The sequence below is a fragment of the Epargyreus clarus genome, unplaced genomic scaffold (genome assembly GCF_041222505.1).
Source record: "Epargyreus clarus isolate Ecla_fem2 unplaced genomic scaffold, WU_Ecla_fem_2.2 ptg000014l, whole genome shotgun sequence".
Taxonomy (NCBI): Eukaryota; Metazoa; Arthropoda; class Insecta; order Lepidoptera; family Hesperiidae; genus Epargyreus; species Epargyreus clarus.
Window position 1 is genome coordinate 15,045,341 of NW_027332222.1, and position 20,324 is coordinate 15,065,664.

General features: G+C 36.2%; 1 protein-coding gene across 4 annotated transcripts in view; it reads right to left on the minus strand.

The window, feature by feature from the left end:
• The window catches only part of LOC140746980 (uncharacterized), a 195,847-nt gene that overhangs the window by 39,953 nt on the left and 135,570 nt on the right, over positions 1–20,324 (minus strand). For 3 of the 4 annotated variants that reach the window (XM_073079183.1, XM_073079184.1, XM_073079185.1), the window contains one exon: positions 10,012–10,033. The exons of the other annotated variant lie outside the window; for it this stretch is intronic. The gene's annotated coding sequence lies outside the window, so the exon portion shown is untranslated. The remainder of the gene's footprint in view (positions 1–10,011; positions 10,034–20,324) is intronic. 4 annotated transcript variants of the gene reach the window in all.

Genomic DNA, 20,324 nt, shown 5'->3' on the forward strand with positions numbered 1-20,324 from the left:
CTCGAAATCTATTTATCAAATCTATTTCATATAAAATATAGCCTATGTTACTCGTGGATAATGTAGCTTTCGAATGGTGAAAGAATTTTGAAAATCGATCCAGTAATTTTTGAGCCTATTCATTACAACCAAACAAACAAAGTTTTCCTCTTTATAATATTGGTATAGATATAGATTTGATTGACGGACAACATAATTAAATGAGATTCTGTACAAAATGAACGACGCAACAACACAAAGACGTTCTTGAAAACGTAATAAAGTAATAACTGTTCAAAAATCGTATTGTTCCAAAAATACAACAATGAAATTGTTCGAGAAACACAATTTCCTCTGTAATTATATATTTCGTTGCGTAAACATTTCGTTTGTTTGAGATTTTTATCAGAGAGGACAATTTCCTCGTTTTGAATACTGATAAGCTTTTGTAGCTGTTTCAAAAACAGGTACAGTTTACTTTATATCTAAAGTAGGCGAGACAATATATTAGGCACGACTTATCTTTTCATAGGCAGTTGATGGAAGCTAGTTACTTAACTAGTTAGTATCATCATCACCGTAAACTGTGCCACTGATGGGCACGGGTCTCATCTCAGGTTAAGAAGGATTAGGCCACAGCCCACCGCGCTGGCCAATTGCGAATTGATATACTTTACATACCTTTCGAAACATTTTTAAAGATTTCTCAGGTCATTCACGGTGTTGTACCTTCACCGTTTAAGCAAGTAATAATGATAGTGATATTTCTCATACGCACATAACACTGAAAAATCAGAGGTGGGATTTGAACTTCGGACCCCTCGATCAAGAGGCCGGGTTTTGTAATCACTAGGCTATCACTAGTTTTTTGTTAGTAGCTGCGTTAGAACTCTGGTTTATCAACCCATTATTGTCCCATTGAGCACGAGTCTCTTTTCAGAATAAAAAAAATGGACCATGATACACTTCACACACATTTAAGGGCTTCTTCGCGACCTTTATTTAAATCACAGTTAACTTTTCTTAAATATAGGTTATAAGGCACGTGATGATTAATTTCTAATAATCGAAAAACCAGAGGTACAAAACTGGGATTGGAATCCCTAATCCCTAATGTAAGATCAAAATCTTATCCCTGTTTTATAAGGAGTTCATATTGAAATTCTAGAGGAAAATTTTAAAGATTATACTCATACAATATTGAACCGAGCGACGTTCTTTGAATGTCGGCGCTCGGAATAGACCTAAAGCATTTTATATGAACACGTGAACTCTTGACCTATTCTATTTTAAATAAGGTTTATAAGTTCTTATTTTCGAATATATTTAAGAGGTACTTATGCATTGCATGCATTAGAGCAGCATGGTGGCTCTAGCTGAAATGAAATAGATTTTGTAGAATTTTGTGTAGGTCAACGGCGGCACTTACAAATTGTCAGTTACAATATTTTCTTAAACTACTACCGGATCGGAACGCGACCTCTACTGAGAAGATCCGGTAAGAAACTCAGTGGGTTTGTCTTTTTTTAATAATAATTATTCTCTTTTTCCCTTTTTTTTAAATGCCACCATCACTATCTGCCGGCTGCAGGCCTGCTCCAATTTAGGTGATAGGTTGGTTTTATAACCTTATTTTGATCATGGTTCATCTCCGAAGGCACCACCGCCACACCTACGTATTTATACTTATTAACAGCAATGTTAAGCGCTGCTGTGTTCTGTTTTAAAGAGTGTTGTAAGGGAGACATACTTATCTAAGGCATTCCAGCTTAGACCCCAGGGGTAGCGACACATCTGTTACCAATCTCAGAGTGGACTCTAATCCTGTCTGGGAAACACTACAGATGTGGCGGCAGTAGCTACTTACCATCAGGTGGACTGTATGCTCGTCTGCTACTCCCCTATTATAAAAAAGTCCACCCGACGGTATGTGGCCACAATTATAAAACATTCTCGTCTGCTACTTCATCTACAAGTACTATTGCAAAATTCAGCAATAAACATCCTCATTGTTCTCATAATCCGCACATTTTAAACTTAAACTAACATTTAAACTACCTCAATAACAATGCAAAGCGTTTAACTTAAACATTTAAATGTATTTGTTCGAACTTTTCCCGGAGCTTTTCGCAGCTAAAGCTGTTTCTGAACTGCAATTAAGTGTAGCTTTGAAATAAAGTTGTGTAAAATATGAACGCTATTGTAATTTCAAAGTGTCTATCTTTGTATAGTTAGAAATATATTTAATTAAAGTATTATTTTCATTAATTATTTTGTATAATAATTGGCTGTATGCGTTACACGATTGAATGCATTAGGTTAAAAAAAAGGAAAAAAAAGTTCCTGACGTTCGACTTGTATTTTGCGCGGGAATAATTAAAGTTGTAATTTGGATCAAGAAATACATAGTATTTTATTATTATTTTATTAATAGTTTGAACGGTTATATCCTTGTCAATATTTTATTTTTCTAAAATTTAATTAGCAAAGCATGCAGTCTTTCATTCCATCCTTCCACCTCCATAAAGACTGCTTCGCGCTATAAATTGTGTGACGGTGGTATCTCCCCAGCCGAACCAGTTAGCTATTAGTACATGTAACTTTATATATATTTGGATGATACCAAAGAGTAAGACAAGATTTTATTTAATTTTTGGTAATTTTGGGAAATGTGAAATAATTTTACGGGACAATCGACCAAACATCCCGTGACACAGCGGTCATAAGTCTATCACGAAAAGGATTCAGATTCGACCTGTCTAGGCTCACGTCTTTATCATGAACTTAGAAGTTTGTTCTCCATAACTAAAATATTATTCTAATATTCCTTACCTCGTTACCAAACTAAGATAATAAGTATGTAACGAAACAGTTATTGACGTCAGCACACATTTATCTTGCAACATTGCCTATGCAAACTTTCTTGATCGTGTAGATTATTCAAAAACTTGTGGAAAGTTTCTACATAATTTAATTACACACATTGTCTTATCAACAAATTTTACTCGTAAATAATTAATTCTACTCTACTATCCCAGACGTCGGTAACCTTTTCTGTCGGAAGAGTAAAAATTACAATATGCAAAATTTCAAAGTTTTTAAAGAGCCACGAAATTATTTGTCGCCCACAGTAAATAGTACTTGCATAAAAAGTATTTTTAAACAAAAAAATATTTTTATTCATAAGGAATACATCATATTTATTTATATATAAATAGTGTTTATTCACAACAAACCAGATACTATATTGTTGATTATGTAATATTACCATATGGTATTATTACATAATCACTTTTTATTTAAGTAAAAAATATATCATATTTGCGTATGGAACTAAAGGGCCACAGCTTCACATCGAAGGAGCCGCGGGTTGTCGACCCCTGGACTAGCCGAATCCGGCTGGCCTTTATTATATTTTTACAAGCTTTTAATTAATTTGCTTTGTTAGTTCGTATGTATGTGAGGGTCAACTTGTAACTGAATTTGAAACCAGTTAACCCAAAACGATTGAGCTGAAATTTTGCATACAAGTTTGGTTCGGATTATAGTGCATGATTAGTTAAGTAACGTCATTCTTATTTCAGTATGATTAACGCCCCATATATCTACGATATGGGTTTTTTTATTACAAAATCCAAAAAACAAACAGTATTGATAAACGTAATTTAATAGCGTGAAAATAACCATTTATTCTCAAAACAAAAAATCCTTGAGAACTATTGTACCTACCAAATGGTCCATTGTCCACTTTTAAGCAATCAAGATAAGTCTTCAAGGTTTAAATTCTATACAAACACGATTCTATTGACATGGTAAGGCTTTATTAAAATACACTTATCACCCTCAGAAAGTTGTTTTATTGATAATTTAAAAAAATATTATGTTATTTTTGTATGCAAAAATCATGCAACATAATTATGGTAGATTTTGTTTCATTGAGTCCATTATTAAAAAAAACCCTATCTAATGATTCGAAGATTTATTGAATTTGATTGATTGAATGATTTTGTAAATCGAAATTTGTCATTTCTTAGTAAGCAGAAATTTGTTAATTTTTAGAAGGATAAAAATTTCAAATATCGATTTGGCAGGCAAAAAATAGAGGTACTAAATACATAATAGAAACTTGTAAATCTACAAAAACAGTACATAACATGACATGATTGAAACACGATACGCCGATATCAATTTATAATCATGTAAACTAGACCACCTGAATAATTAATTACAAAGCAGCAGAGTAGCATAATGTCTCGATACTCACCAAAACACCTTTCAAACTTACTTCCAAGAAGATAGGGTTTAAAATAGTTAACATTTAGTGGCGTAACCGATAGCACCATGAGAACTAAACCGGTTTGTATTGCAGCAAAAACATAGCGTGGATGCAATCGAAGCGAAGCAAGCAAAACCGATGGGAATGATGTTTGAGAAACAATTACGATAGAAGAGATTTGCGAAATACTGGTAGGAAGGCTGTAGAAATCTTATTGGATTTTATGGATATTTGTCATGGAGAGAGATTAGGTGGATGAAGGCTGTAGTCCCGGGACTAGAATAGGGCTACGGTATCGCGCTTGGAGGACTCCGTCGGAGATCCCGGAGTTCTCTAACAAGCGTCGAGGACGGCCACCGGGGGGGGTTTTAGTGCGGTAAAAATCCCACATAACCCGGCGTCGCTCCCACGTCGTGGGGTACCTTTTGAAGGCGTCACCATGGAAAAAAAAGGTGGATGAAGGCTTTCCACATTAGTCTCAAAAGTAGCAACGGATCTGTAGCCGATCTCAGGTAGGACTGGAGATAATTACAGATGTCCATGGGCGGTAGTAGCCTCTTTAGCTGATGAACTACATGCTTGGTTGCAATATTATAAAACAGTTACTTAAATTAATTTGCGGGCTGAAATTTTGGAGAAATGAATGTAAACATAATTGAATTACGCATTATTTGCAGAACGACCAAACATGTAAATGTTCTGGTCTATCACACCAGAAGTTTCTATAAAGGATTTTAACATTCAATTCCAGTCTTAATTTTGGCATGATCTGGTCTGAATTTTCTATTAAGGAATTTTCTGCTACATTTGATTCCAGTCTTCATTTTGGCTTGATTTCTTTTAAATGACCTTTCGTTCCGCCTTTCCCAATTCCAGTCCTAACGAAGGGCCCATAATGATAAGAATCAAATCGAAGCAAGAACGATACTTATCAGTCATCTTTATTATAATGTTACTTCATTTTCACAAGTCATTTTGCTCTTTCTTCCTCATTTTATTCAACTTCATTATGTTTCACATTTTCAATGCAATGTTCCTTTAGTATTTTACCTTTTACCATTCTGTACTATGTTGTATCAGTAAAAGAATACAATGTTTTTTTTATGCGTATCGTCTTAGCTCATAAAAGAACTGAAAATAGAAATGTACACGTGTAAACGTGAGCAGATAAACTATTTATACTGCAGATTGCAAAACGATTATTTGTAAGAAATGTTAGTATACTAACACGAATGTCCGGTATTAATATCCAATCTAATTTGTTCAAATCTAGGATCGACTTTTGATAATGTATGAAGTAATTGTCATATGTCGATAACGAGTTTTAGTAAGATTACAGTGTCATTATCATCATCAACCCATTACTGTCCCACTGCTGGGCACGGGTTTCCTCTCAGAATGAGAAGGATTAGGCCATAGTCCACCGCGCTGGCTAAGTGCGTATTGGGAGACTTCACATACATTTGAGATTTTTTTTTAAATCCCTCAGGTATGCAGGTTTCCTCACGATGGTTTCCTTCACCGTTTAGCAAGTGATAATTAATTTCTAATACGCACATCATTTTGAAAAATCAGAGGTGCGTGCCTGGGTTTTGAACCTCGGACCCCTCGATCGAGAGGCCGAGTTTCTTAACCAGTAAGCTATAATTACAGTGTGTTTTCGTGGAAGATGTACTCGTAGTAACGTACTAAGGTGCAAGTCCCGAAGTGCTATAATATATAAGGGGCTGTTCAAGAGTGCTGCAATTAGAGCTCTTCCTTAAAGCCGGCGATTAATTAGTGACTACTCTAATGTTAATATGTACCACTTTAATGTAATGTACCTTTCACGTGAAAACATCGCGTGAGACTGCTTTAAAAAGTTTTCAAAGATGTGTGAAATGTATCAATTCTGTGCCTAAACTTTTTACTCTGAGCGGATATCCGTGCCCAGCAGGGTACAATAACGTGTTGACGTCGATAAATATTTATATTTCACAAACAGCGTTGAAAGGAAAATAAATGACATACGATTTAGAAACACGTCAGAATTGTATTATTAGTATTAGAATCACTCCAATAATAACAACGCCAGACCATTTGTATCGCCGCTCGGAAATCAATCAAACGTACGAATACCCATCAATCATTCGAATGACCGACAGAATCCGTTTTCGTACAATACGGTATTCAATCGCATTCAATCTCGTTCTCGTATTCAGCTGTTTAAACCTGATTGCTACACTCGTTACGTGTATTGATAAATCCTGTGGGATTGCAAAGTTTTCAATGCAAAATCGATGTCTGTTGTTTTCTAGTCAGTTTTATAGCAATTAGGTGGGTGCATTTTGGCGTGAATTGTTTGAAAAGGGTTCAAAAACGTTGCAAGTCTGTTATTAATATTCAATCTATCCGATTTTTGCCTGTTACAGATCCAAATTGGACAATTTTGGCAGAAATTATCATTAGTCTTTAAGGCGCGTCTTAAATTAGGCGCATTTTTTTTAATCATTTCATTTTTGGTTCCTCAGAATTCATTCGTTCCATTACGGTCGATAGGACCGTAATGAATGAAAGCTGGTAATTCTCTGCCTTTTGTGTGTGATCAGGATTCAATAGGTTTTCATTTGTATTCAAATAATAAGAGACAAAAAGATAAATTAAGGTAGATAAATAATAATATTTTTTATTTTTTGCATCTGCAGGCTTCCTTTGTCGGAGGGAGGGTGGTACATACTGCATGGTTTAAAATATATACCATCATACATATTTATAGCGGACTGTTGCGAAGTAGTTTTAATCTTAACTTAATAGTATGGATTTCCGCAAAGTAACGCCTGATACAATTAACTATCTGTAGATAAATAAGGTAAAATGTAGCGTTTAAAAATTTACATAAGTACAAGTATATGCTAGGATTATGTATCGTGTGACGTACACAACCAATGCAAAAAGACGCACACACAGAAATTAAAACGAATCTCTTTAATTTGCCAAGTTCGAACAGGGAGATCTCTGCTCAGTTGTCCTATGCCCGAAAACTAAATTGGAATGCCTCATGACGTATCACACCCATCAAACAATATAGTTACACAGCTGTTATAAGGTAAAAATAGGTGTGGCAATAGTACCAATGCAGTTTAACTGCAAGGGCTTTTACACTTTTTATAATATAGGAGTAGCAGACGAGCCTACAGTCCACCTGATGGCTTACCATCCACTTATGGCTACTAACGCCCATGGACATCTATAATCAACCCCAGATAGGATTAGATTCCTACCTGAGGTCGGCCACAGATGTGCCGCTACGCCGCAGAATGTATGTCTCCCTTACCACACTCTTCAAACCAGAAAACAGCAGCGCTTAACACTGTTGTTATTAGGCAATAATAGGTGTGGTGGTAGTGCCACCGGAGTTGAACCACAAAAAGTTCTATCACCTTCTAATTGTACCTTCTGAATTCATATCTAAATGTAGCTCCAAATAGATTAAAAACTATATTTTGTGGTTTAGTATGCTGGGTTGTCCTAACCCACGCTAGACAATGTAAAACAAAACTACAATATACGAGTATTAAGAATTTAATTCAAAACAAAGCTTATAAACCACAAAGCCCTATTGTAGGTACTTTATACCTACGCCCTTAACCACACACATGTGTGGTTTCCCGTAAATCTGATACTTCCCTTGTATCAATATATTTTAATGTAAAACTGGAAATTCTGGTTTGGAATGAAAGCGTTTCGTTGTTTCAACAATGTAGTGCATACATATTATTTGTGGATGAATATGGGGAAATTCTAAAGCAACGGAAATTCTAATTTCTAAAGCATCAAGAGTTAACTCTTAAATATTCTTACTGCCAATAAAGCAAACATCAACAACAATTTAAGTTTGAAGGTAACTCTCTGTGGTTCGAATTGGGAGCTACCACGGTCATACATATTACTGCCTGATAACAGCAATGTTAAGCGCTGCTGTGTTCCATTTTCAAGAGTTTTTTTTTTTTTTTTTTTTTTTTTATAATATAAGAGTAGCAGACGAGCATGCAGTCCACCTGATGGTAAGTGGCTACTGCCGCCCATGGACATCTTTAATCAACCCCAAATAGGATTAGGTATTCCTACCTGAGGTCGCCCACAGATGCGCTGCTACCCCTGAGGACTAAGCTGGAACGCCTCGGAAAAGTCTGTCTCCCTTACCACACCCTTCAAACCGGAACACAGCAGCGCCTAACACTGCTGTTATTAGGTAGAAATAGGTGTGGCGGTGGTGCCGCCGGAGTCGAACCACAAAGGGTTCTACCACCTTCACGAGTACACGAGTACAGTACCTACAAGAGTGTTGTATAAGAAACATACTTAACCGCGGCTTTTCAAATTAGTCAGGGGTAGCAACGCATCTGTGGCCAACCTCAGGTAGGTATATATCTGAGATTGATTAGCAGTCGCTATAGCCACATACCAACACGTTAACTGTGTAAGGTCACATTTATTATTATACCTTACTGCGTTAGTTCAACATTATAAAAATAAACAAAATTAAAAATAGTTAAAAACCTTTCACTCGAAAAATAATGCTGGCCACATATTTAATTGGCTGTAACGCTGTATTCGTGATTTAAAAAAAAAGAAAACAAAAAGGGATTATGGCATTATGGCATACAAAAAACATTTCTGTTTAGTTTTAAATCCTTACAAGTATAAGGCCAAGTTTAAAAACTAAGCTAACCAAGTACTGCTACTCTTCGCGCCCTTACAAGTTCCAATATCAGATAGGTACTGGATTCGACATGACCCGTCGTTATCTTTACGAACCGCTAGGAGCCATGCACTGCTATTAAGCTTGGATATTTTCTAGATTTAGGTTGTGGTGCAATTTATACGAGACAGCGATTTTTAAATTCATTCTACTAAAAAACGAGAGGGCATCTCACCTGATTGTAAGTGATCGGCCGTCATTAATCCCGAATATTGAAGCCATATTACTAGAAGACAAACATCATTTGCTCTAATGACTAAGTTGAAATGCCTCGGTCTTCGCCTACTTCTATACAAAATTTCAGAACATTACACAGAAGTACTTAACACTATGTTAGATAGAAATATGATTTATACTGTCTACTTAATAGGAAATGGTCACTGCCGCTTATATATATTTGTAATCGACTCCATATAGAATAAGTTCTACTTCATACACCCATTGCTACTATACTCATATATAACTAAGTCAGCAGGGATCCATAACCTATCATCGAAACATAAGCACTGCTTCACGCTATAAATACGAGTAGTTGTGGCAGTGATTCCTCCTCCCCTGTCGTTATTTATAAATATATAATTAATAAATATGAAAATCCCCATTCCACTTGTAACTTGACACACACGACAACAGCGGTCGTGACTCGCTCCATCGACTCGAGGTTCGGTTCCCGGCGGAAGTGGGTCTCTGGACGGGATCCAGTTTATGGGGATCAGCGGTCTATGTAGTGAACCGTGATATAATGAAGTGTAGAAATGTGTTGTTTTATTTTAAAACAAAGTTTTCAAACGTATGTGAAGTTTGCCAATTGGATCTTGGCAAGCGCGGTGGACTATAGCCTTATCCTTCCCAGTCTGAGAGGAGACCTGTTCCTAGCAGTGGGGTAGTAATGGATTGACGATGATAATGATGATGATCCTAAAATACTAGTAAGCACAGTTTTTTTAGTATATTTTTTTGTGATTAAATACTTGTCTTATTTGTGAAGTAACTTGCTTTGAAGTTCATGTCTCACCTTGAGCAGCAACTATAAATATCTGAAACAATAAAAATACTTCATTATGATTAACTGTATATATAATTTGAAACTGTAAAAATGTATTCACACGGCTTGATATTGCGCGTTTCGACGAATTCGATTTAAAACGCACATTTAGTGAGATATTAACACGTTAACACGATAGATTTTTATATTAGTTAAAAATATATTTTCGCAGTTTTCATATGACAATCAGAAGTTCTTTTCTATTTGCATATAATAAGTACAATATAACTATGCTATCATTACTTAAAGTATACGCCACCATTTATTCGACAACATTTGTTCAGCATCAAAATGTTGCACATAATACCATGTGAACTTACCTTAAATATAAAACTTAAAAGTTTAAACTATAGCTTAAGTAAAGACGATAATAAAAGTTATGACTAAACGTGTCAGACGAATAAATCGACCGAATATGAACTTTCGTAATTCCCAACTTAAATAGTGAGAGGAAAGTTTGCGTTCGACATCCCCTTTAGAGTCTTTCGATGGAGCTCTACAAACTAAGTTTAACGAGTTGGTTAACTTAAACATTGCACTCGTGATTCAGCATCTTAGTTGAAAAAAGTGGTTCGACGGTGGTTTGACTTTGGCGGCATCATCTTAGCCACACCTATTTCTGCCTAAGAGCAGCAGTGATAAGCGCTGCGGTGTTCCGGTTTGAAGGGAGATATACTTTCCCGAGGCGTTCCAGCTTAGTTCTCAGAGGTATTAGCACATCTGTAGACGACCTAGGTTGGAATTTAATCCTATCTGGGGTTGATTACAGATGTCCATAGGCGGAAGTACTCACTTACCATCAGGTGGACTGCATGCTCCCCGGTAAAAAAAACAAATGTGAATTAAACAAAAATCATGTGAATGAAATATTATGAAAATAGGTGTTGTTACTCAAAAAAAGGTGCCCTATTAAACTTTGCAGATAAGTTAGGATCTACACTAGCTGTGGTATACGCTTAATTGTGAATCACTACCTACAATAAACTAGAATGGAAGGCATTCTAAGCTGCCCATGTCAGAACACACGACAGATTCAAAGGACAAAGGCTAATTGTTAGGCTCTACCGACGCTTAGAGAGCTTAACCATTCATGTGTCGTTTACGATGCAAGCTTTTACATTTCGAGCTTTAAGCTTTATTTAAATCGGATCAGTTCGTGTTATAAGCGCACAAACGCATAGACAAAGAGACGTTATGTTTTGTTAATCGACTTCCCAAAGGTAGAGAGGGTATATATTCGGCGCTCATATTGGACACGCTGTTTACGCCGTTATCAAACGAAATGTATTGAGCGCCGACTTCAGAACTATGTACTAAACCAACATTTATTTGATTTTTTTTACTTTGTAGTGTCATAGAAGGCGGTTTTATATTTTTGTTATTTTTTTTATATGTAAGCATTACCAAACTACGGAGGGTAATGTTTTTCGAGCGTATTTAATAACATGTATGTATGCTACATACATGTTATTCTTTCATTCTTTGGCACGCTTGACATCCCAAACTGCTTAGCGGATTTCAACATAGGTGAGGTATCGTTAGATTCGCCAAAATGTTGAAAGGAAATGGTTGTATAAATTTTTCATGCCATTAAAGGTAGTATTTTTAAGCAAGGAGGCATACTTGTTTTTTTTTCATAATTATAGAAAATTCAAACAACTGTACACAAAATAAGTTGGTAATTAAATTCAGTCGATTCCGGGTTCAATACCCGTTATAAATGTATCTAAATAATTAATTTCAGTAATACTTCCAGATTGAAACATCTTTTTATGACCCTATTATTATACAAGAGTCCTGTAGCTTCCAACATTTTCACGATGTACTTTGCTATAAGCTGTTGCAAGTCCGATCTCGACATAAGGAGCTTACAAAACAGTTACAGCCTTATTTACCTAGACTATATTCTAAACTAGAATATGGTCTCGTTTCCAACTAGTTGGTTACTGCCTCGTCGATTTAGTTCACAGCTTATGGTCATTAGGGCGACTCCAAGAGCACTATGGCATGCAGTAAAATGCAATTTAAGTATATAGTTATTATACATTACTGCTATTTGACGTTTCGCAGTTATATTCGTATTAGAAATTAATTATATATTTTCATATTAATAAACGAGAATGGATCAGATGGATGCATCTGATAGTAAGTGTGTACTGGCGTCTATAGACGTTTATAGAATCTACCCCAGACAAGGTAAGCTCGTCTGCCACTCCTATATTATAAAAAAAACCTGAGGTTGGCCACACGTGCGTTGCTGTCCCTAGGGTTTAAGGGACGCTGGGATAAGTATTTAAACCAGAACACAATTCATAATGGTGACCATATAGGCCGCGAAAAAAAATTAAATTAAATTAAATTAAATTAAAGAACTTAATAGTATACGACACGGCCATGACGTCAACGACCGAGATTTTTTTATAATATAGGAGTAGCAGACGAGCATACAGTTCACCTGATGGTAAGTGGCTACTGCCGCCCATGGACATCTGTAATCAACCCCAGATAGGATTAGATATTCCCACCTGAGGTCGGCCACAGATGCACCGCTACCCCTGAGGCCTAAGCTGGAACGCCTCGGAAAAGTCTGTCTCCCTTACCACACCCTTCAAACCGGAACACAGCAGCGCCTAACACTGATGTTATTAGATAGAAATAGGTGTGGCGGTGGTGCCGCCGGAGTCAAACCACAAAGAGTTCTACCACCTTCCGATGGAAATGGACCGAATTTAAAATCGCAATATAATTAGAAATTATTTCTTGACTGTTTAAGGTTTGATTTCGGCGGTACCATTATCCTGCCTATTTTTCCCGAAATATCAACAGTTTAGTGTTGCTGATTTATTGTTAAGGGTAAATAAACTAGAGCATCCCCGTAGATAACCCCGTGGAAGCGTCGCTTGTTTTAATAGTAATGAAAATCGTTATTAAAAAGAAATCCTACGTTTTTTGTACGTACATAAAATGACCACTACTAATGCCTGGTTTCTGAGTCCAACAGTTAAATCCCCAATAGCTATTTGATGAAGTTATGCATCAGATAAACGATGTTTATCTTGTCTTGAGCAGTACCCTTACCATGAGATTTTACGTTTTGACAAATATTTTTCCAAGTTCTGACACAATCCGCTAGGGGCGCTGATTGAACATTTTATGGGTAAATACGTAAACAAATACCAAAACAGTCATATTTGTCAAAACCTAAAAACTCATGGTAAGGATACAGAATACTAATATATCTTGGAGACTTCCTTTTGTCAATACGTTCACAAATTTACATGACGATGTGTCGTGTCGTTTCTCTCTGCATCGGCAATGTCGTTAGCAGTAAACTCTACTTACCGTTTAGAACACATTACGTAGACGTGTTTTGTATCGTAATAAGTTCGAAACAATTATCTTCGATTAAACCAAACCCACGCCGGTCGGCGCCTTACAAAACTGTTTGTTTATCTCGTAAGGATGCTGCAATCTTATTGTTATGCAATAGTATTGCGGTTTCTTGGTAAATAGTTCGATTATAGGTAGTGATTTATGTTGGAAACTTCGAAGCGCTTTTATTATTGATGCCAATTGTGAGTATCTAAAGGTGGGAGAACCTACTATGGTTCGATTCTGGCGACACCATCGCCACACTTATTTCTGCCATAAAACAACAATGTTAATCGCTGTGTTCTGGTTTGAAGGGGTAAAGAAGACATACTTTTTAGCATAGCATTCCAGCTTAGTCCTCCATTCCAGCCGACTCTAGAAAACTCGGCTATAGAGCCGACCTCAGATAGAAATCTAAGCTTAACTGGGGTTATTACGTATGTCCATGGGCGGCAGTACCACTACCATCAGTTGGACTGCGTGCTCGTCTGCTTTATTACAAAAAAATAATAAGGGCTATAGACCATAGTCCACTGCGCTGGTCAAGTATAAATTAGTAGACTTCGCACACCCTCGAGAACTGTTTTTGGACTCTTGGACGAAAAAAGTTGATGAAATAAAGAGAAATCTCTGATCAGCATTATTGTATTGTTCCTATACTTCACACTCATTGTTGCAAGTACAATGGAATGTAAAGTTCTGACTTTCATTGCACAGTATCGTAAGGTCTGCTTTGAGGTACTTTCACTGCTCGCTACTTTCTTGCACTTAATAAATTATACCTTCTGATTAAGTATGATAGCTTAGTGGTTTGATGAGGGTCCAGGGGTCGAATCCCAGACGTACCCTTGATATTTCGAAGTTTTGTGCGTATTAAAAATTAATTCTCATTTGCTGAAGTGATGAAGGAATACATCGTGAGGAAACGACATGCCAGAGAATTTTAAAAAAGTTTTCCAAGGTACCAATTTTCACTTGACCAACCCGTTGGACTGCGACCTAGCTCTTCTCACTTTGAGAGGAGACGCGTGCCAGTAGGACAAAAATGGGTTGATTTCGACATATTTAGAAGCTTTCTACACTCACAGCCCCACACTAGGATTCAATGTGTCAAGGGTGCCATAGACACATACATAGACGAATACAAAAACACCCAGACCCAGAAACAGAAATCTAAATAAATTTATCATTAAGGTCAAACAGGTCTGGCTGGAGATCGAATCCGGGAATCGTCAATAACGTCTCCATAGACAATAAACTTGAGTAGAAAAAACATGAACAGACAATATTTTTAACTGTATAGTAAACCAAATTATTCCTTACTGCGTCTAAGACGGTATTTGTTTAAACAAATCAAATGTTATACGTGATGTTATTACCGTTCATTCATATTCATAACAACACTAGCATGATTTGGGTGTCATTTGAATTCAAATACGTCAATTGGTTACCGATCATAGTGAATGACAATGAATTGTAAGTAGAACTCTTAATTTACGTCATAGTTAAAAATAAGCTGCTGTGTTCTGATTTGAAGGGTCTGGTAAAGGACTTAGGGCTCTGTCTGTTCTGCTCTGTTAGTGTGTAAACATATTGTCGCTTTTATGTTACCTCTCTAAAATAAATGGCAAAGTACGCGTCGAACTCACACTCGAAGGGTTCCGTAACCCCATTTATTTCCCAGCTATTTTTATTTTTAGTATTTGTTGTTATAGCGATCACTGTTATACATACTCTGTAAAAAATCAAGTGTCTTTCTATTACGGTTCAAGATAGAGCCCTGTGACAGACAGACCGACAGACGGACAGCGAAGTCTTAGTACGGTTTTCGTTTTTACAATTTTAGTACGGAACCCTAAAAATGCTTACAGTTGTGGCGCAACTATTTAATAAAGTCGGTTAAATCGTGTAGAATATTTATAAGGCCTAAACAAACAAAAACAGGTTCCCGCTGCGTTTGAACTCTATTACAATGCTTGCAACAGGTTATTAATAGGGTGGCCATGTCAGATTTATATCAAGACAGGCTTCATTGAAAGATATTTTCTATATTATATTACTAGCTGACCCGGCAAACTTTGTACCGCCTCAAAATCTATTTATCAAATTTATTTCATATAAAATATAGCCTATGTTACTCGTGAATAATAAAGCTTTCGAATGGTGAAAGAATTTTTAAAATCGGTCCAGTAGTTTTTGAGCCTCTTCATTACAACCAAACAAACAAACAAAGTTTTCCTCTTTATAATATTAGTGTAGATGATCTGGTTGTGAATAAGGTTACCAAGTCCATTGTAAATTGTTTAGGAAGTTAGCCCCATTTTAATTAAAGGTGCAACGGATACGCAAGGGCAATAATACTCAATGTAATAACTAATTAATAATGCAATCATAAGTGCTAAATATTATATGCCTGAAAAATATTATTCAAACTGTGCGATATTTATTTCAAAGAGAAATTCGAAACCTTATGGACTGAATACATGGTCACCCTAGTTAGGTGGGTGTTACGTCCAAATACGACACAAATATAAACAAACATTGAAAAACATTTCTATGTCAATACTAAAAAACATATTTTACGGTAACATGTGAAGAGATATAAATCGTTACCAATAGGTTAGTGTGTCCGTATGTCCAGTATAGTTTCCAGCCTGTACCCTTAGTATGAGATTTTCGTTTTTACAAAAATGACCGTTTTGTAATTGTTTACATATTTCCCATACATTTCCAATCAGTTCAGATACAGTCCGCTAGAGGCGCTGATTGGAAATGTATGTGCAAATACGTAAACAAAAAAAAAACAGTCTTTTTGTAAAAACATAAAAACTCATACTAAGGGTACTGGCCACCCTACACCCAACAACAGAATTACTTCATTTCCCCTTAGACCCCGCATCGGTATCATAGGAACTGACCTTAAGTTATCTTAGAAATATATCTTTGGTCACTGTTGGTTATCTTTGGTCATACAAACAAAGGTTACTATAAAATGGCCGGAATTACGTCATTTCCACAAGGATTACGCATCGGTACCACAGGAACTGACCTTAAGTTATCTTATAAATACATCTTTGGTCATTGTTGATTATCTTTGGTCATACCAACAAGGGCATATAAGAGCCGGAATAACTTCATTTCCCCTAGGAGAGCGTATCGGGATTACAGGAACTGACCTTAAGTTATCTTATGAATATATCTTTGGTCATTGTTGGTTATCTTGGGTCATACCAACAAGGGCATATAAGAGCCGGAATAACTTAATTTCCCCTAGAAGTACGCATCGGTACCACAGGAACTGACCTCAAGTTATGTTATAAATATTTCATCTTTGGTCACTGGCTGATCATTTCAGGGTGATCATGGGCAGAAAATTTGATAACGCAGAGGTGATCCTACACAAAACAATGAATATTATTTGCTTATACATAACTATATGCGTTTTATTTTATTACCTAAAACCATAGATAAGTATAGATATCTCACCGCCTTGTAATTGAAGAAAGCCATTAAATGACTTAAACCGCTGACAATTCGGTCAGCCATTTAATGGCTGTCATGGTGTAATTTACGCGGAACAATGCCGACACGCGCAGTTAACACACGAAATCGAAAAAAAGTGCGGCGAAATATCATTTCATTCGTAAACGATCTAAAAACTACATTTTTTTAATATTTTTCAAACACGAAAAAAGGTAACAGTGACAATTTCAATTGTCAAAACTGCTTACATTTTCTTGTTAGGAGTGAGTAATCTTTACTAATCTATGCCTAAAACGATAACTGTTATCATTCAAAAAATTAAAACTCGTTTTTTAAAAGGATCCAGTGAATCATTACGTCTTTAGTTGCAATCCACCTGTTTGGAAAATTTCTCTGCAAACAACTCTATATAGAATAGATTCTACGTGGAGCTGATCACAGGTACGTTGCCTCAGATGACTAAGTTAGTCAACTGATTTATAAGACAGCTGCATCTACAATCTACACCAGTTCCCAGAAACAAAACTACTTCACGCTAAAATATGTGGCATTGGTATCTCCCCTATCCACCTACTCTACCACCTTTATAAAATCTTCACAATTTTTTAAAGACTAACAGAATACCTAACCATCTTTAAGCTATTTCCTCCCTTTTTGACCTGAAAACCAGAGTAAATACTAACAAAGCTTCCGGGGTCCGTTTCCCACGGGAACTCACAGTGATGTAATATTTAAGAACTAACCTGTTTCATTTCGCTCCGTGTTTTTATAGCCGAGTGCGAGATTAATTTCTTGTACACGAAGTAAGCAAATAAATAGAGTCGTAATGTAAGATAGGGATTTTGTAGAAAGATAGTTGCAGTCTATTTTTGGCCTTTATTTCTACATTTCAAAAATAAAAAAGTGCATTTAGTTAAGAAAAAATCCTTAAAACTAGTAGTCGGAGCTTCCTGGTAAGTAGTCAGAGACACTTGTGATAGGAATGCCTCGCTCTTCCACTGTTGGATTTCTTAATTAGGATTATACATAGAAGTATTGACACTGAATTACAAACATAGGATTACCATAAATATTACACCATATTTCAAGTTCCAGTTCAAGTTTCTATTAAATTTCAATAATAATGTCAATGTCATTAAAATTGTTATCTTCATGAATATATCAAGCTAAAATTGCCAGATGAAGCAGTATCTAAAACATCTCGTTGAAACACCAACGAATGAACGAAAGTCGTGATGAGTATAGAGTAGGTACTCATATACATACCCGTATTCGCGTCTATTCGTTAGCACTCGGCGATTGTCTAAACCTAATATAAGAATATAAGGTGATATTTTTTTCGATACCCAACTAAGGTTACGTGTCACGATACTTTAATATCAGCTTTAATATTCTTTCGCTATCCTATATTTTCAGATTCGTTAATTCACAGACAGTTGAAAAATCACCCTGTATACGTAAGCAACAATACAACGTCCAACATCTCGTAGTACGATACATACGAGTAACTGCATTAAATACAGAAAATACAAATAGTGAGAATGCGGTCAATTCAGGCCGCAACCGATGTAATCCTATCATCCAAAGCTATGGTGCATGACCTACATTAGTAATGCAATAATGACCGGTATACCGATCGCTACCGTAGTAATGTAACATTACTTATTTACTATATTATAAATGATATGTATAGTATTATAAATGACATGTAATGACGACCCGCGTGGCGGAGAGGTCACAATAGCGGTCTGACGTAGAGAGGGTCCGGGGTTCGATCCTCAGCTAGATAGATATCTAAATGATGAATTTAGATTTCTGTTTCTGGGTTTGTGTATTTGTCTTTTTATGTGTGTCCATAGCATAAACGATACTGTGAGTGCAGAAAGCGTTTAAATGATATGTATATTTTAGTAGATGGTTTGGCAACAAGTTTGATAGGTGGTGGAATACATAGATCGACCGGGGAGGTACCACTGCCTCATCCATTTCGTGAAGTAGCTCTTAAGTGTTGGTGGAAATGCGTGCCGCCTAACTAACATTGAAGGTCTCTATAATAAGCTTAAAATAGAACTTTTTCTTGCGTTGATGCTATGGACACACATAAAGACGAATTTACAAACACCTAGGCACAGAAGGCACAGAACAGAAAACTTAAGATATCATTTAAATATCATTCTGCCCGGGGATCAAACCGGGAACCGTTTGCTCATCAAATTAATACGGCGCTTTGTCGCTCGGGTCGTCTAATAAGTAAGACATCTTATGTCTTTCATTACATTAATAATGTCTTTAATTACATAATAAAACATTCCAACACATTATATACTTATTACTTACCCGAAATTAATCGACATATTTATCAATTTGGAGAAGAATGCAAAGAATGTCAACACTCATATCAGTTTTTTAGGTGGTAGAACCCTTTGTGGTTCGACTCCAGCGGCACCACCGCCACACTGCTGTGTTCTTTGACCATCTCTGTCGACATCGCATCTGTGACCGACATCAGGTAGGAATATCTAATCCTATCTGGGGTTGATTACAGATGTCCATGGCCGGCAGTAGCCACTTACCATCAGGCGGACTGCATGCTCGTCTGCTACTCCTATAATATAAAAAAGTCAGTCTCTTAATAAGTTATCAAGAAAGATAGTTATTAAAATATCCGTTAAACATTACAGTGAAGCCGCTTATTTATTTACAACTTACGCCTACGGAGATCGATCGATAATTACTGTGATCCGGCGATCAATCACAGTAATTATCGTTCAATAAAGCGAAACTATTGAATCTGAGCTTTTATCTTTTCCGTTTGCTCATAGATAGATAATGATAAATGGATGATTTATTGCCGTTTCATTTTGATAAAAGCCTTAGTGATATGATTGCGGCGTTACCACAAATATTTCTTATTTCTGCCCTATAACAATGTTTAGATGTTTTACTTTTAACAGATGCATAAGATATAAAATATAGACGCCAATAGAAAGTCTTCTTAAGTTCTTTTTTATAATATGGGAGTAGCAGACGAGCATGCAGTCCACCTGATGGTAAGTGGCTATTGCCGCCCATGGACATTTGTGAAGACAACCATCTTGGTTTCAAGGAGCAGCAGACAATATTGTGTCGGCTTTGACTAGAACCCATATACATATAGCTCGTTACTGATGTCTATGGGCGGCAGTAACCACTTACCATCAGGACTACCTGATCAAGCAGTAAGCTTCAATCTTATATAACATCAACTTTACATCTTAATTTCCGTTCCAATATTTAGTAGTGTGAGTTACCAAGAACTAAAATTTTATATTACCAAGACTCTTATCTACACTAATATTATAAAGAGGAAAACTTTGTTTGTTTGTTTGGTTGTAATGAATAGGCTCAAAAACTGCTGGATCGATTTTTAAAATTCTTTCACCATTCGA